The 13,802-nt window shown below is 41.4% G+C and overlaps 1 protein-coding gene and 1 long non-coding RNA gene across 4 annotated transcripts in view; both read left to right on the top strand.

Moving 5' to 3' along the window:
- The window catches only part of LOC140629687 (synaptonemal complex protein 3-like), a 97,699-nt gene that overhangs the window by 49,664 nt on the left and 34,233 nt on the right, over positions 1 to 13,802 (top strand). The window contains exon 3 of one of the 3 annotated variants that reach the window (XM_072819237.1): positions 5,873 to 6,167. The exons of the other annotated variants lie outside the window; for them this stretch is intronic. The gene's annotated coding sequence lies outside the window, so the exon portion shown is untranslated. The remainder of the gene's footprint in view (positions 1 to 5,872; positions 6,168 to 13,802) is intronic. 3 annotated transcript variants of the gene reach the window in all.
- Positions 1 to 13,802, top strand: part of LOC140629688 (uncharacterized) — a 59,052-nt gene that overhangs the window by 31,042 nt on the left and 14,208 nt on the right. The gene's annotated exons all lie outside the window — the stretch shown is intronic.

Genomic DNA, 13,802 nt, shown 5'->3' with positions numbered 1-13,802 from the left:
ATGGAACTGGAGGGTATTATGCTGAGTGAAATAAGTCAATCGGAGAAGGACAATCATTATATGGTCTCATTCATTTGGGGAATATAAAAAATAGTGAAAGGGAATAAAGGGGAGAGGATAAAAAATGAGTGGGAAATATCGGAAAGGGAGACAGAACATGAGAGACTCCTAACTCTGGGAAACGAACAAGGGGTGGTAGAAAGGGAGGTGGGCAGGGGATGGGGGTGACTGGGTGATGGGCACTGAGGGGGGCACTTGATGGGATGAGCAGTGGGTGTTATGCTATATGTTGGCAAATTGAACTCCAATAAAAAAAATAAATAATAAATAATAAATTTCAGGATGAGAAACAAAAAAAAAGTTTTACAATAGAAAAAATAAAGTTCTACAAAAAAATAAATAAATAAAAGACAGTAAACATTTTCAGGCCAAATTTTCAAAGAGAAGTTATATCTGGGTAAAAAAAAACTTGGTATTGTGGTCACTTTTCTCTAGAGATGTCCATTAATTCTAGGAGAAGTGGTTGAGCGTTTTGAGATAATTGTGGACTTTTTAATTTGGAACTATATAAAATTCAACAAAGGGTAATTTCTTTTTGGGGGGGCTGAGGTCCCCTCTTTTTACTTTTTTATTATTTTTTTAAATTTATTTTTTATCGGTGTTCAATTTACTAACATACAGAATAACCCCCAGTGCCCGTCACCCATTCACCCCCACCCCCCGCCCTCCTCCCCTTCTACCACCCCTAGTTCGTTTCCCAGAGTTAGGAGTCTTTACGTTCTGTCTCCCTTTCTGATATTTCCCACACATTTCTTTAACATTAGCTGCAAGGTGGAATCTGAAACTTTGTTTATTTTTTAATTGGAGTTCAATTTGCCAACATATAGCATATCACCCAGTGCTCATCCCTTCCAGTGTGTTGAAATTTTCATATATTGTTACACTAAATCCATTGGCCTATCTTGCGCTTTGTATCTTGTTGAAGTTTATTTGATATAAAATATATTAGGCACACAAAAGAGTGAGTTGGCCATTCTATACATTACACAGTGCTCACCATGATGAGTGTAGTTATCATTTATCACTGTACAAGGTTATTACTATATTACTGACTATATTTTCTATGTCATACTTTTCATCTCCCCGACTTATTAATTTTATACCGGAAGTTTGTACCTCTTAGTCCCCTTCAACTATTATGCCCCTCTCCCACCCCTTCCCCTCTGGCAACCACCAGGTTGTTCTTTACATTGACCAGTCTGATTCTGTTTTGTTTGTTCATTTGCTTTGTTTTTTGGATCCCACATATAAGTGAAATAATATTGTATTTGCCTTTCTCTGTCTGACTTATTTCACTTAGCATCATATCCTCTAGGTTCATCCGGTTGTCACAAATGCCAAGATCTCCTTTCTTTTTAGGAGCTGAGTAATATAATGGAATATAATATATATTTATGACATTTCTTTATCCACTCGTCTATCAATGGACACTTAGGTGGCTCCCATATCTTGGCTGTTGTAAATAATGTTGTGATGAACATAGGTGTATCTGTCTTTTTGAAATAGTGTTCTCATTTTCTTTGGTTCAATACCCCGTAGTGGATTTACTGGAATTACTGGATTGTATGGTATTTCTACTTCTTTTATTTTCTTCTTCCACGTTTTAATTTAAATTCCAGTTAGTTAACATACAGAGTATTATTATTTTCAGGTGTGGGATTTAGTGACTCATCATGTACACACCACACCCAGTGCTCATCACAAGTGCCCTCCTAAATACCCATCAGCCATTTAACCCATCCCCACACCAACCTCCCTTCTCCAGCAACCCTCAGTGTGTTATCTATAGTGAAGAGTCTGTTTTATGGTTTGCCTCTCTCTTTTTCTCTCACTATATTCATCCGTTTTATTTCTTTAATTCCACATATGAGTGAAATCATATGGTATTTGTCTTTCTCTGTGTGACTTACTTTACTTAGCATAATACACTCTAGCCCCATCCATGTTATTACAAATAGCAGGATTTCATTCTTTTTTTTTTAATTTTTATTTATTTATGATAGTCACAGAGAGAGAGAGAGAGGCAGAGACATAGGCAGAGGGAGAAGCAGGCTCCATGCACCGGGAACCCGACGTGGGATTCGATCCCGGGTCTCCAGGATCGCGCCCTGGGCCAAAGGCAGGCGCCAAACCGCTGCGCCACCCAGGGATCCCTCATTCTTTTTTTAAATAATAAATTTATTTTTTATTGGTGTTCAATTTGCCAACATACAGAATAACACCCAGTGCCGGGACACCTGCACCCCGATGTTTATAGCAGCAATGTCCACAATAGCCAAACTGTGGAAGGTGCCTCGGTGTCCATCGAAAGATTTCATTATTTTTATGGCTGAGTAACATTCCATCATTATTCCATTATATATATAATATATATAATATATATATTTTTTCACAACTTCCTTTTCTATTCACCCATCTGTCAGTAGACATTTGTGCTCTTTCTATAATTTGGCTATTGTTGACAATGCTGCTATGTATGTAGGATGAAGCCCAAAGCCAGCAGAAGAAAGGAAATAATAATGATAGATCAGAGCAGAAATAAATGGTATAGAAACAAACAAACAAAAAAACCCCACAGTAGAAAAGATCAATGAAACCAGGAGCTAGTTCTTTGAAAAAATTAACAAAATTAATGTGTTATATGTATACAATTGAATATTCCTCAGCCATTAGAAACAACAAATACCCACCGTTTGCTTTGACGTGGATGGACCTGGAGGGTATTATGCTGAGTGAAATAAGTCAATCGGAGGACAATCATTATATGGTCTTATTCATGTGGGGAATATAAAACATAGTGAAAGGGAATAAAGGGGAAAGGAGAAAAGATGAGTGGGAAATAGCAGAAAGGGAGACAGAACATGAGAGACTCCTAACTCTGGGAAACGAACAAGGGGTGCTGGAAAGGGAGATGGGTGGGGGGTGGGGGTGACTGGGTGATGGGCACTGAGGGGGGTATTTGATGGGATAAGCACTGGGTGTTATGCTATATGTTGGTAAATTGAACTCCAATAAAAAAATTAATAAACCCAAGCCAGACTTACCAAAAAGAAAAGAGAAAGGATCCAAATAAATAAAATCATGAATGTGAGAGGAGAGATCACAACCAACACCACAGAAATACAATTATAAGAGAATATTATAAAAGATTATATGCACTGAGTGGGGCACTTGACGGGATGAGCACTGAGTGTTATGGTATATGTTGGCAAGCTGAACTCCAATAAAAAATAATTAAAAAATAAAAAGAAAGAAAGAAGACATACAGATGTACTATTACTGTTTACGTTTGTTTATGTTAATGTGGACCATTTGTTTAAAGTAGCATCTACCAGGATGCTCCACTGAAAAACTATTATTATTATTTTCCTCTGTGATACACATTTAGTGTGTTCGAGATTATATAAATATGAGAGATGGTTTTATAAAATAAAAGATTATATGCCAACAAATTGGGCAGTCTGGAAGAAATGTATAAATTCCTAGAAACATAAAGTATAAAACTGAAACAGAAGGGAACAGAAAACTTGAATAGACCAACAACCACCAAAGAAAATGAATCAGTAATCAAAAATCCCCCAACAAACAAAAGTCCAGGGCCAGATGGCTTTCCAGGGGAATTCTACCAAACAACTATTTTATTTTGTTTATCTATTCATGAGAGACGCACAGAGAGAGGCAGAGACACAGGCAGAGGGAGAAGCAGGCTCCATGCAGGGAGCCCGATGCGGGACTCGATCCTGGGACCCCAGGATCATGCCCTAGGCCAAAGTCAGGTGCTAAACTGCTGAGCCACCCAGGGATCCCTCTACCAAACATTTAAAGAAGAGTTAGTACCTATTCTTCTCAAAGTACTCCAAAAAATGGAAATGGAAGGAAAAGTTTCAAACTCATTCTATGTAGCCAGCATTACCTTGACTTCAAAACCAGACAAAGACCTCACTTAAAAGGAGAATTACAGGTCAATATCGCTGATGAACATGGATGCAGAAATTCTCAACAAGGCACTAGCCAATTAATCCAACAGTACATTAAAAGAATTGCTAATTCTCAACAAGGCACTAGCCAATTAATCCAACAGTACATTAAAAGAATTGCTTGGTATAAAAAATAGTGAAAGGGAATAAAGGGGAAAGGAGAAAAAATGAGTGGGAAATATCAGTGAGGGAGACAGAGCATGAGAGACACCTAACTCGGAAACGAACAAGGGGTGCTGGAAAGGGATGTGGTCAGAGGGCTGGGGTGACTGGGTGACGGGCACTGAGGGGGGCACTTGACGGGATGAGCACTGGGTCTTATGCCACATGTTGGCAAATTGAACTATATATATATATATATATATATATATATATATATATATATTAGAAGAAAACACTAAAGACTCCACCAAAAATCTATGAGGAGTAAGAAATGAATTCAGTCAAGTTGCAGGATATAAGATTGATACATAGACGTCTGTTGCATTTCTATACGCTAACAAAGAAGAAAGAGGAAGAGACATCAAGAAAAACAGACCTATTTACAGATGCAGCAAAAATCATGATATGTAGGAACAAATTTAACCAGGGAGGTGAAAGACGTAATACTCTGAAAACTATGTAAGACATTGATGGAAGGAACTGAAGATGACACAAATGGGAAGACATATAATGCTCATGGATTGTGAGAATTAATTAATTAATATTGTTAAAATGTCCACATGACCTAAAATGATGTACAGATTCCATGCAATCCCTATCAAATCAACAATGGTATTTCCCACTGAACTAGAACTAGAATCCTAAAATTTGTATACAATAAAAAAAAATACAATCAAAATTTGTGTACAATCAGGATCAGGGATTCCTGAGTGGCTCAGTGGTTGAGTGACTGCCTTGGGCTCAGGGCATGATCCTTGGGTCCTGAGATGGAGCCCCGTGTCCGGTTCCCCACAGGAAGCCTGCCTCTCCCTCTGCCTATGTCTCTGCCTCTCTCTGTGTGTCTCTCATGAATAAATGGATTTTAAAAATCAATTTAAAAAAATAATAAAGAAAGACCCTGAGTAGTCACAGCAATCTTGAGAAAGAGGGACACAGCCAGAGGTATCACAATCCCGGGTTTCAAGCTGTACAACAAGCTATAGTAATCAAAACTGTGGTCCCGGCACAGAACTAGACACATGGGCTGCTGCAACAGAACAAAGAGCCTAGAAATAAGCCCACGCTTACTTCTATGGCAAATCAATCTATGACAAAGGAGGCAAGGATATACAATAGAGAAAAGACCATCTCTTCAACAAAGGTGCTGAGAAAACTGGACAGAAACATGTAGAATGAAACTGGACCACCTTCTTACACCATACACAAAAATAAACCCAAAGCAGATTATAGACTAAATGTGAGGCCTGAAACTATAAAACACCTAAGAGAACACATGGGCCTAAATCTCTTGGACGTCGGCCTTAGGAACATATTTATGTCTCCCCAGGCAAGGGAAACTAAGGCAAAAATAAACTATTGGGACTAAAAGTAATTTCTTAATATTGTTAAATATCCAATTAGTGATAAAATTTCTTCAATTGTGTTAAAAACCCTTCAAAACCATTAAGCAACAGAAGCAACAGTAAAAAAAAAAAATGTTAAGTTTGATTATTTGAATCAGAAACTAAATAAGTTCTTAGCTATGATTTGTTCAAATACACTTTCTGGTCCTCTGTCCCTTTCGGCGCCCTCTGGGGCCCCAATTAAACGTAGATTTTGCCTTCTGAGGCTGTCATTTATTTCCTTTAATCTATCCTCATGATCTTTTAATTGTTTGTCTCTTTTTTCCTCAGCTTCCTTCCTCGCCATCAACTTGTCTTCTACGTCACTCACTCGTTCTTCTACCACGGTTAACCCTCGTCGTTAGGACCTCCAGTTTGGATTGCACCTCATTGAATTGATTTTTAATTTCGGCCTGATTAGATCTCAATTCTGCAGTCATGAAGTCTCTTGATTCCTTGATGTTTTTTTCCAGAGCCACCAGTAGCTTTATAATTGTGCTTCCGAATTGGCTTTCTGACATCGAATTGTAATCCAAAGTCTGTAACTCTGTGGGAGGGACGACTATTTCTGATTATTTCTTTTGTGGTGAGTTCTTCCTTCTAGTCATTTTGTTCAGTGCAGAGCGGCTAAAAACAAGTTGTACGGGAAAAAGGAAGGAAAAAGGGGAACACAAACAAACAAAAACAAAGAACAAGGAGGGGTATACTCTGATTCTATATACTGTTAAGTCTCTCAAATTCCCCTGGAGCTTTCCAGCGCTCCTTGGGCAAGAAATTGCTCTTCCCCTGTCCTTGCAGCTGGTCTTCTGGGGGAGAGGCCTGCTGTGCTGATTCTCAGGTGTGTGCACCTGGGGGAGCTGCCCCGCCCCCTGCCAGGTGCACGGCTCAGTGGGATCTGTTGACCCTGTGAGGCCCTTGCTTCCTGGCGGCCCCGCTCAGTCCCAGGCACAAGGTGACACCAGAAGAAACAACCACAGTGGCAGCGGCCAGCTCCCCAGCCCTAAAGTCAGCTCCCGCAGTAACTACCGCAGTCTCCCAGTCTGCAGGGGCCTGGATGCTCCGGGGGCGGGGGTCGCGGACCTGCACAGCTCAGGGCCGCCTGGCGGCAGGAGTGTCCTTGCTGCCCTGTGTCCTCCCGGCCTCTGCCTGTCCCGGGGGGGAGTGACGGATCTTGGGCTGTGTTCCGCAGCGCCCTGGGCTCCGGGGCCTGCGTCGCTGGAATCACGCTCCCGGGCCGCGCAGCCCCCTCTGCAGAGTTGCCACCTGAGCTGATCCCGGGGCCGCGCAGCCCCCTCTGTATGGAGCCGCCGATGGAGCCACCGCCTGAGCTGCTCCCGGGGCCCCGCCGGGCGTGCGCTCCAGCCCTTTAGGGAGCTCGGCCGCGGAGTGTGGCGCGCTCTCCCCAGGGGCGTGCTTCCTCTGTTAGTGACCCCGGGATCCTGGGGCCTCCACTGCCCCTCCTGGGATCCTGCCGGAGCTCCCTGTGAGCGCCTTTCTGTCGGGGAAGATTGGTAAAGTTCCTGCTTCTCTGGGTCTAGGCTTTCCTGTACTGGAGGTTCTTGCCACCTGGCCTTAGCCCAGCTCCTCAGGGCCCCTCCCCCTTGGATGCTCTTTTATTTCTTTATTTTGTTCCGCCTTCGTACCTTGATAGATGCGCGAACTCTTCTCACTGTAGCATTCCAGCTGTTCTCTCTTTAAATCTCAGGCCGAATTCGTAGGTTTTCAGGATGATTTGAAGGTTAGGTAAATTAGTGCGGACAGGTGACTTGGGGACCCTACTCCTCTGCCATCTTGCCTGCCCCCTATCAAACTATTTTCTTAATATTGTTAAATATCCAGTTAGTCATAACGTTTCTTCTTCAATTGTGTTAAAAACCCTTCAGAGCCATTAAGCAACAGGAAGCAACAGTAAAAAAAAAAATAAAGATTTTTGAAAAACAGTTTGATTATTTGAATCAGAAACCAAATAAGTACCATACACTGAGATGGGGACAGGTGTCTCTTAAGGCCCCTTTTAATCTATAGGATCTTTGTTCCCATTTTTCCTGTTTCTCCTTCTTTTCTTATTGTGCTAAAGTTGACATAACATTTGCCACCTTAATCATTCAGGAGTGTTTAGTACACCCACAAAGATGTGCAACCATCACAACTAATTAGCTTCAGAACATGTTCATCACTCCAGAAGGAAACCCTTACCCATTAAGCAGTCACTCTCTGGGCAGCCCGGGTGGCTCAGTGGTTAAACGCCACCTTCAGTCCAGGGTCTGATCCTGGAGACCCGGGATCGAGTCCCATATCACACTCCTGGCATGGAGCCTGCTTCTCCGTCATGCCTGTGTCTCTGTCTCTCTCTCTCCCTGTCTCTCATGAATAAATAAAACCTAAAAAAAAAAAGCAGTCACTCTCCATTCCCTCAATTCCCAGGATCTGGCAAACACGCATGTGTTTTGTGTCTCTGGCGAGTTGCCTATTCTGGATATTTCATATAAATGGAATCAAATAACATGTGGTCTTTTGCCTCTGGCATCGTTGGCTCCACATAGCGTCTTTAAAGTTTATCCATGTTGTAGCATATATCAGAACTTCCTTCCTTCTAATTGACGAAGTAATATTCCATTGTATGGGTATACCAAATTTCTTATCCATTCATCATTTGGCGGAAATTTGCACTTTTTCCATCTTTTGGCTGTTGTGAATAGTGCTTCTACAAAAATTCTTGTACATCCTTCGTTTAAATGCTTCTTTTCAGTTATTTTGGGTGTATATTTAGGAATGCAATTGATGAGTCCTATGGTAGTTGTATCTTTAATGGATTGGGGAATCACCAAATTGTTTTACATGGTGGCTGTCCGTTTTATAGCTCCACCAGCGATGCATGAGGGTTCCAATTTCTCCACATTTTTGCCAACACTTCTTATTTCCCTTCATATTTTTTAAAAGTTAGCATAAAGTGTTATATTAGTTTCAGGTGTACCATATAATCCTTCTGTAATTCTATACATTACTCTTTGCAATCGATGAGTGTACTCTTAATCCCCTTTATCTGTTTCACCTGTCTCCCTTCCCTGCCTCCCCTCTGGCAACGACCACTTTGCTCTCTGTATTTAAGAGTCTGCTTTCTCTCTCTCTTTTTTTCTCATTTTGTTAATCTGCTTTGTTTTTAAAATTCCACACATAAGTGAAATCATATGGTATCTGTCTTTATCTGACTTACCTCACTTAGCATTATACCCTCTAGATCCATCCACGTTGTTGCAGTGAGACCTTCCATAAAGGAGGAGGAAAGAGGCACGCCTGGGTGGCTCAGTAGTTGAGCATCTCCCTTAGGCTCAGGGCGTGATCCCAGGGGCCTGGGATGGAGTCCCGCATCGGGCTCCCCGAAGGGAGCCTGCTTCTCCCTCTGCCTATGTCTGTCTCTCTGTCTCTGTCTCTCTCATAAATTAATAAGATCTTTTCTAAAAAGATGGACGGAATACAAAAAAGAACCTGTCCGAGATGAAGAATTCAATACCTGGGATGCAGAGGAACGGACTGGCAATCTGGAAGACAGGGTAATGGAAAGCAACCAAGCTGAACAGCAGAAAGAAAAATGAAGAATAAAAACTGAGAGTGGGTGGAAGGAAGTCAGTGACATCATCAAGCAGAACCACATTTGTATTATAGGGATCCCAGAAGGAGAAGGGAAGAGTGCAGAAAATTTATTTCAAGAAATTATTTTCCTTTTAAAAAAGTTACAGCATTCTTAGAGGGTGTGAAGTGATGTCTCATTGCAGTTTTGATTTTCGTTTCCTTAAGGACTAATGGTGTTGAGCATCTGTTCATCTGTGCTTGTTGGCTGTTTGTGGATCTTCTCCTCTTTGGAAAAATGTCTATGTTCAAGTCTTTTGTCCATTTTAAAGTGTGGTCGTCCTTTTGTTGTCGGGTCGTGAGAGTTCTTTTTGTATTCTAGATATTAGACCCTTGTCAGATACATGATTTGAAAATATTTCCTCCCATGCTACACGTTGTCTTTTCACTCTTGTGCAAGTGTCCCTTCATGCTAAAATTTTAATGAAGTCCAATGTATGTATTTTGTTTTCTTTCATTGCTTGTGCGTTTGGTGCTATATCTAAGAAACTATTGCCAAACCCAAGGTCATGAAGATTTACCCCCGTGTTTTCTTTCAAGATTTTATAGTTTTAGTGTTTATAGCTAAGTCTTTGGTCCGTTTTGAGTTGATTTTTGTGTCCGTTCTGACAGAAGGGCCTAGCTTCCTTCTTTTTGCATGTGCATCCCCACATGCAAAACTTCCCAGCACCACTTCTTGAAAAGACTGTCCTTTTCCCACCGGATGGTCTTGGCACCCTTGTTGAAGATCAAGGGCCATGTGTGTATGGGTTCATTTGCGTGCCCTCAATTCTACTCTGCTGGTCTAAATGTCTAGCCTTGTGACAATACCATACTGTCTTAGTTCCTGCAGCTTTGTAGTAAGTTTTGAAATCGGGAAATGTGAGTCTTCCAACTTTGCCTTTTATTCTCAAGTTTGTCCTGGTGTTGGGAGTCCTTTGCACTTCTACATGAATTTGAGGATCACTTTTTCTGCTTCTACAAGTAGAGCATTGGAATTTTGATAGGAATCACGCTGAGACGGTAGATAAATTGGGAGAGTGTTGAAACTTTAACAATAGGACACCTTCTGATCCATGAACACAATGTGTCTTTTCATTTATTTAGGCCTTCTTTGCCTTCTTTCAGCAATGTTTTGTAGTGTTCAGTGTAGAACCCTTGCATCTCCTCAGCTGAATTTATTTCTAAGTACTTTATTCGTCTCAATGCTTTTGTAAATGGAATTATTTTCTTAGTTTCCTTTTTTGTTTAAAGTAGGCTCCACACCCAATGTGGGCTTGACCTCAGGCCCTGAGATCAAGAGTCAGATGCTTTACCAACTGAATCACGCAGCACCCCTCTTAGTTTCCTTTTAAGGATGTTTGCTGCTAGTATACTGATGGATACACAACTGGATTTTGTGTGGTGAGTTCAAATATTAGCTCTAATAGCTTTTGTAGTGGATTTCTTAGGATTTTTTACATATTTATTTTTTTATTGGTGTTCAGTTTGCCAACATATAGAATAACACTCAGTGCTAGCGGTGATAGAAAGGGAGGTGGGCAGGGACTGGGGGTGACTTGGTGACGAGCACAGGATTTTTTAATATATAACATTCTGGCATCTGCAAATAGTTTTCTTTCTTTTCCATATTTGGTGCGTCTTGTTTCTTTACCTTGACCGATTGCTCCGCCTAGAATGTTCAGTACAATGTTGAATAGAAGTGGCAGGAGTGAACATTTTGACTTGTCCGTGGTCTTAGGGGGATGCTTCAATTCTTTTACCATGGAATAGGATAGTAGCTGTGCGTTCTTCATAAATGCCCAATTTCAAGTTGAGGAAGTTCCCTTCTAATCCTAGTTTTCTGAATGCTTTTCATCCTGAGAGAGTACTGGATTTTGTCACATGCATTTTCTGCATCATTTTGTGGTAATCGTGTGGTTTGTTCCTTTCATTTTATTAATGTGGCATATCATGTTGATTTTCATACGTTAAGCCACCTTTACAATCGTGGGATAAATCCCACTTTGCCATGATGTATATTCCTTTTAGTTAAAATTCTTTTAATCAAGGAAACTGCTGGGTTTGGTTTGCCAGTGTACTTTTTATGTTTTTGCATTTGTAGTCGTAAGGTGTATTGGTCTGCACTTTTCTTGTGGTGTCTTAGTCTCACTTTGCTATCAGGGTAAAGTTGGCCTCATAGAATGATTTCAGAACTTGCCCCTCCCCCTTCTATTTTTTGGGAAGACTTTGAGAAGGATTTATAATTCTTCTTTTTAAAAAAATTTACATTCAATTAGCCAACATATAGTAGTACATCATTAGTATCAGAGTTAGAGTTCAATAATTCATCAGTTACCTATAACACCCAGTGTTCATCATATCACGTGCCCCCCTTCATGTCCATCACCTAATGACCCCACCCCCACCTCCCCTCCAGTGACTCTGAATTTGTTTCCTAGAGTTAAGAGTCTCTCATGCTTTGTCTCCTTCTCTGTGTGTGTATAATGTGTGTGTGTGTGAGAGAGAGAGAGAGAGAGAGAGATAGAGACAGAGACAGAGAGAGAGAGAGAACATAGGTCCTTATCCATTCATCTATCAATGGGCATCTTGGCTCTTTCCATAGTTCGGCTATTGTGACCATGGCTGCTATAGACAATGGGGTGAATGTGCCCCTTCAGATCATTCCGTTTGTACATTTGGGGTAAATACCTACTAGTGCAATTGCTGGGTCATAGGGTGGCTCTATTCCTAACTTCTTGAGGAACCTCCACACTGATTTCCAGAGCGGCTGCACCAGCTTGCATTCCCACCAACAGTAGGTATAATTCTTCAGGCATTTGGTAGAATTCACCAGCGAAGCCAACAGGTCCTGAGCTTTTCTTTGTTCTAAGTTCTTCTGGATGGATTCGCTCTCTTTACTTTTTTCATGGGTCAATGGAGAATTTCTATTTTCTCATGAGTCTGTTTTGTTACATTGTGTGTTTCTAGGAAATTGACCTTTTCACCGAACTTGCCTAAATTTTGGTGTACAATTGTTCATGGAATTTCCTTGCAATCTTTTTTTTTTATAAATCTCTGCAAGGCTGATAGTAATGTCCCCACTCTGATCTTAGTGGGAACATTTCTGAATTTAGTAATCTGACTCTTCTCTCCTTTCCTAGTATACTATTGCTTTTATTTCCTTATATTCTAAGGACATATCAGCTTCATAGGCTTCCATGTGTGTCTTTCCATATAATGCCACTTGTGCTAATGTGATGGTCCTACCACCTACCAAGTCCATTAATGCCAGCTGTACATGGAATGTCTGGAGAGAAAAAAACAAACCTTGGGTGATCGACAGAAACTTTGGGTTTCCTGTCAGGTGAAATGAGGCAGACTAGACTTCATAAGTCCCTTTATAAGTAGAGAACTCATATTCAATATTCCTTTTTTTAATGCAGGTATGGTCCTTACCACAGTGCTCATTAACCTTACCTTCGTAAATAGACACAGGATTTTGGGAAAAGCTTGACCGGTGTTTTCTGACCTCCACTTTCCTCACAGGGCCCTGGGCCCATGGGCTGACTTAGAACTGGACACTTGGTGGGGGACCAGAGTTTTCCACTAAAGCTGCTAACATCAGCTTTCTGCCTGCCAGTTCTCATTATGTTCTCCTTAGAGAAATCAAGTAATACCCCAGCCAGCTGCCCCTATATCTAGACCACAGAACACTACTATGTACTCTCTATACTATCTCTCTTGCCGCAGATTCTGGTCAGTCACAAGAGACTGGCCCACCAGGGCCTTGCAGTCCAGTATGGTAACGGTGCCTACCTTGCCCTGCATAGGCTTGTGCCACCACTGGGACTCTGCCTCTTGAGAATCCTGTTGTCTCCATTGATTGCCAGTCCCATGCTAGCATCTCTTGCTTCCAACAATGGTTTGCAGAGGAGAGTCGGCACTGGGCTTCTCAACGATGCCGGTGCCACTACTTCACCAGCACATTCCTTTTTTTGAGCAGGGATTTCTGAGCAGCCCTCCGACGAAACAGAGGCTGGAGGTAGGACATCTGATCTTACATTATATATCATATCTAAAAACCTACTCCCTTGGACCTTCTCACCTATTCCTCCATTTTCTCTGCCTAGGAAGTTCTAGTATTTCCGTGTCATTTGCTGCAAACACTTGTCCACGCTTATATCACGTGTACAGGAGGCTGCTGAGTTGGCCCCTTTCAGGACATCAAACCCCGAGTCACAGCTCTGTGCCCCCATGTTAATAAGTTCTCCCCATACGGACTTATATTCTGTTCTCTCTCTTGGGGGTCCAGCATTCTCAAAATCCATTGCACATACATTGTCTCACTTCATGCAAGTACCTAAGAGCCAGGTCCTACAGTTTTCTTCTGAATACAAGGCATTTCCCATCCAAAGCGAACTTCCTTTTTTCTTTCTTTCTTTCTTTTTTTTTTTTTTTTGGTGCTTTCTAACCTAGTCTCACCTACCCTTGTTATTATTCCAATGGTAATGGAGGTTAGCCGAGATTAATGTCGAATAAGTGAAGCAACATCTGTCCCAGCAGGTACCTTAGATGAAGTCTTTTCAGCGTCTCCGAGAACAAGGAAGCTACTCTCCAGTAGCAAGGGTCAGGG

This window comes from Canis lupus, assembly GCF_048164855.1.
Source record: "Canis lupus baileyi chromosome X unlocalized genomic scaffold, mCanLup2.hap1 SUPER_X_unloc_3, whole genome shotgun sequence".
Taxonomy (NCBI): Eukaryota; Metazoa; Chordata; class Mammalia; order Carnivora; family Canidae; genus Canis; species Canis lupus.
This window is presented reverse-complemented; position numbering and strand designations above follow the sequence as displayed.